We start from the raw sequence: 4593 nt of genomic DNA, 5'->3' as shown, positions 1-4593 counted from the left end.
ACCACCCCCCCGCCCCCGGGCTAGATGAGGTGTCTGCGATCTACCAAGAAACTTCCTCTGAGGAAGAAGGCGGGGAACCGGCTCTTAAAAGCTCATCTGCATACATGAGTCCTAAAACTAAGGGCAGAGGCAGTCAGTTTTCTCAGGCTTTCTGTGCCTTAGTCATCTCGGGATTCTTTTGGGTGCGTGATGTCATTTCTGAGTGTTTGCAATCTAGAGGAGAAATGAGGAAAGCGTTTTCTCATTTGGCTTTTCTTCTAAGTCAACCGTACAACCGAAAAGTGGAGGGGGAAACTGACAGTTACGTTGGAAGGCCTGTGCATTCATTCATTCCGGGAGAATGTGCAAATGTTGGAATAACTTTCAATTCAGCAGACACTGACCCACACAAGTGAGGGGAGAAGGCTAGTCCTCTGTTCTGAGTCTCCCTTTAAGTCGGGGCAAAATGAGGTCTCCCCGATAAGGCTTCAGTCTCAGAGACACTGTCTGAAGTTTTACGTGAACACATTTATTGGCCCTGGAGTCTAGGCAGTTCTTGTTATACTAAACAAAGCTAAAACTTCTCTTCTTCAAAACTCCCAGGATCACAGGGAAATTCTGAACCGGACTTTTAGGTGGAGCCAGATGTGACTGCAGCAGATTTTTTGATGAAGGCTGGGGGCTCAGATTTGTTATCATAGGAATCTAGGCTTTCTGTAAGTATTTCTCAGTGGTCTGTTAAAAAAAAAATAGAGCATTCCTTTTAAGTTCATATTTTTGCTGGGTAATGAAACTCAAATTTTTAAGTGTTTGCAGTACGTCATTCCATACCCAAAAGTTTGTGAGTCCAAGCTAACACTGAAGGCTACTGAGTTAAGAACCCTATCTTAATAAACACTGAAATTAATTTTATAAATGCTAGATGAACTAATGATGCTACAGAGAGCTATAAAAACTATTTGGGCTCTCCTGCATATGTGACTGATATTGAGGGGAACAACATCCTTTAAGTCTACAGAGCTTTCTGGAATGGAAGCACACAACAGACACCAATAAAATTAAACATCTCACATGAAATTCTATTATAAAGAAAAGACTCACATGTTCCTGTCATATTTAGAATACATTTTTTATATGTTCATACAGAACTCTTAGGGAGACCACATAGTTTATTATTATTATTTGAGTAATTTTATGTGTGTGATACTCACACTTAAAGCAGAAAGGGGAATAAACACAAGAGAGATTCCAAGAGGCTGGAACCACTTAGCACAGACGCACATTTCAAAGAAGAAGTGTTTTGTTTATCCCCCACATATGCTTACCCTTCAGGGAAACCAGGGGTTAAAATTCAATATCCTGTATGTCACACTTAAAAAGCCACAAAACCACTGGAGGTGACTTCCTCCTTTTTTTTTCCACACTCCTCAAAAATGTGCAGACCAGAATTGAGGTGTTTTTAGTAAAACTCATTTCAAGCCAGACTCACATATGCCTTCCCTCCTTTCTTCCTCAATTTTGCCATGCTGCTTCAACACAAAGCATCTCCTCATTGACTCTCTATAGTGTATCTGAAACACCCCCTCTTCTCTGTTTCCTTCCAGAAGAGCACTTCATCTAAGGAAGCTTTTCCTGAAGTGACAGAACTCTCCCATTCTCCCTCCAAACCTCTCATAAAAAAGTCCAACCACTTCCTAATTCCTCAGGCTTCACCACCCTGGTATCTTCCACATCACAACCCGTGGTTCTCAGTAATTAAGATTAGACATTCACCAGGATGGTGGGGAGTGAGCAGCTTGTGAGGAGCATCTTGAATAGATGGATGTACAAAACGACTGTGGGATGATATGTTATATTTCTCTTTCAGGAAGAGGAAAAAAGGGATCAGATCTCCACTCACAAAGAAAAACAGTAAGGATAGCAGTGAAGCCCTGAAGAAAGAGGAAAACTCTTTAATGATCTATCAGTTAAGTGCCACCACCACAACTCATTTCTTGTCTATTATACAGAAAGAGCACACACATGTTCCTAGAGTTGGGACAAGAGCAAGATGCCAGGGACTCCCCTGGTAGTCCAGTGGCTAAGACGCCATGCTCCCAATACAGGGGGCCCCGGTTCAATCCCTGGTCAGGGAACGAGATCTCACATGCTGCAACTAAAGATCCTGGGTGCCGCAACTAAGACCCAGCACAGCCAAATAAATAAAAATAAATATTTAAAAAAGTTAGTGAGGTGCCAGTGACTGGCCAATGAATAGGGCAGGATCTTACTCCACTGCTTTCTCTTATTCTGGTCATTCACAATATTTTCTGGGTAAAAAGTGAAATTCTGAAGTAAATGAAAATTTGCTCCTCCCCAGATTCTTCATCCATTGTCAAGGCTTTCCTTATGCCTTCTTTGAGAGCCTTCTTATCACAGTAACTAAGGCAGGAGGCACAGATGTCAGAGTGGCTTAAGGATGGGGGCATCACAGCCCAGCTACCTATTGGTACAACCAGAGGAAAGGATCAGTGCAGCTCAGGCTGGCCTCCACACTACAACTCTGTGGCTCCAGCACCAAATCTCATGCTTGGTACCTAGTAGACTCCCAGTAGATACTCAGAGGAATGGAAACAAAAGTGCCTGCCCAAGAAGCATGCAAATACTTGGGTATCTGGAGGCTGAGGATACATCTGGAGCACTGAGGAAAGAGCACCAGCTTTGGAGTGAACCTCAGGCATTTTGACTTTCTCTCTTACCACTTACTGCATGATCCTGGAACTCTATTTCCCACATCTTCAAATAAGAATATCTATCTCATAAAGTTATAAAGGGGCTAAATGAGATAAAGTATATAAAATATCTCCATGACGTGTGTGTGTATATGTTAGTTACTCAGTCATGTCCAATTCTCTGTGGTCCTATGGACTGTAGCCTGCCAGGTTCCTCTGTCCATGGGATTCTCTAGGCAAGAATATTGGAGTGGGTAGACATTCCCTTGTTCAGGGGATCTTCCTGAACCAGGGATCGAACCCCGGTATCTTGCACTGCAGGCAGATTCTTTACCATCTGAGCCACCAGGGAAGCCCCATCTCATAGGATAACCAGTTCTTAGTAGGTAATCAGTACACAGAAGTATAATTATTAGTGACAATAAAAGGAACTCCCCAAACCTGGTTTGTGAGGGTGCGGAGGAAAGAGAAGAGAGATAGAAGAATTGCATATTCAATCAGAGGTTTTATAGTTGGAATCAGTTCCATAATTGGCTGGGATCAGTGAAAAATGGAATGCACGATCCCTTGTTCAAAAAGCAGGAAAAAGTGCTGTGAAAGGTCTTAAAATGTGCAGTTTCTTTCTTTTTTTCTGAAGTTGCTCTCTCTCAGCCTTTCGTGGAGGTATTGTTATTTTTTCTAAGTAAACTGCTTATTATAAAATAGTTCTAGATTTACAGAAATGTTGCAGAGATAATAGAGTTTGCATCTACCTCATATCCAGGGTTCCCTATAGTTAATATCTTAAAATGGCACAATTGTCACAATTGATGAATGGCACAATGTGTTTCATTTACTCATTAAAATCATGTTACTTCAGGCAGAGGGATACCAGGAGGAGAGTGCAGACCCCTGCAGGACCCCAGAGACCCTGCAGCCTCTGACTTAGGGCACATGTACAACTTACCAGTTGCTGGAGGGCACCTACCTGCCAACTTCCAAACTGTGTTTCATGCCCCAGGCCTGCGCAGGCTCTGGGGAAGTCAGACATTCCCCCTTGCCATGGTGCCAATGCCCCAAGCCCCAGAAAACAGGCTACAACCTCTGCACAAGGATGCACTAGATACCTTGGTTGGGGTGGACAAGAGGATCAAGACATGGCCCCTGGCTACTGTGGTACCGCCATGCTAGCCCAGGGCAGGGACGGCTGCTCCCATGCCCCACCTAAGACTCTGCAAGGCATCCATGTCCAACTCAAACCCTCTCTGCACTTGGACCCAGGCCCTCACTGGGAGTGGACAGCAGCAGTGGTCCTGGGACGAGGGAGGGGGAAGGGTGCTGGAGGAGCCCCAGGGTGACAAGGATCAGGGAAATGGGTGCTGAGAATACCTCCAGGGGAGACAGGCAGGTGGCAGGAGGTAGGGCACAGCATGAGCTGATGCTCCAAGTCACCAGGATCTATGCTCCATTTTCCTAACAGACTTTGCTTAAAAAACAGATCAAAGATAAAACCATCGCAAGTTTCAAGATTGACTATAAGGTCTTTGTGAATGAGGAGCCCTGTGCAGCTGTGCAAGTCACGTGCCCACAAAGCTGGTTATGTTCCTTTTCTTACAAAAATGACTCTGGGAAGGAAGGATGCTTAGCACCTCAGAAACAAGTCTCAAGAGGATAAGAGCAGATAATGGGACTATGTATGGTCATGGGGTGACCCTACTTGTCAAGAGTTTTCAGAGGGAAGAAGGAGCTGGGAGAACCTCCTTTCTACGTTTACCTTCTTTTCCTCTTTCACTTCAGCAAGAATGACAAAAGATTTACTTCCTTCTGTGGGTCTGACAAGTACTGCATTTGATGCTGAGGAACAGGAAGAAAGGATGAATGAATAATTATAATTAATATTAATCTGATAATTATACATGGCATT

At 43.8% G+C, this 4593-nt stretch overlaps 1 protein-coding gene across 6 annotated transcripts in view; it reads right to left on the bottom strand.

Annotated features, from left to right (window-relative positions):
* PDE4B (phosphodiesterase 4B) overlaps nt 1–4593 on the bottom strand; it is a 664998-nt gene that overhangs the window by 45524 nt on the left and 614881 nt on the right. The gene's annotated exons all lie outside the window — the stretch shown is intronic.

The sequence above is a fragment of the Ovis aries genome, chromosome 1, assembly GCF_016772045.2.
Source record: "Ovis aries strain OAR_USU_Benz2616 breed Rambouillet chromosome 1, ARS-UI_Ramb_v3.0, whole genome shotgun sequence".
In the NCBI taxonomy this organism is placed as follows: Eukaryota; Metazoa; Chordata; class Mammalia; order Artiodactyla; family Bovidae; genus Ovis; species Ovis aries.
The sequence above is the reverse complement of the archived record's forward strand: the minus strand, read 5'-3'. Positions and strand labels throughout refer to the sequence as shown.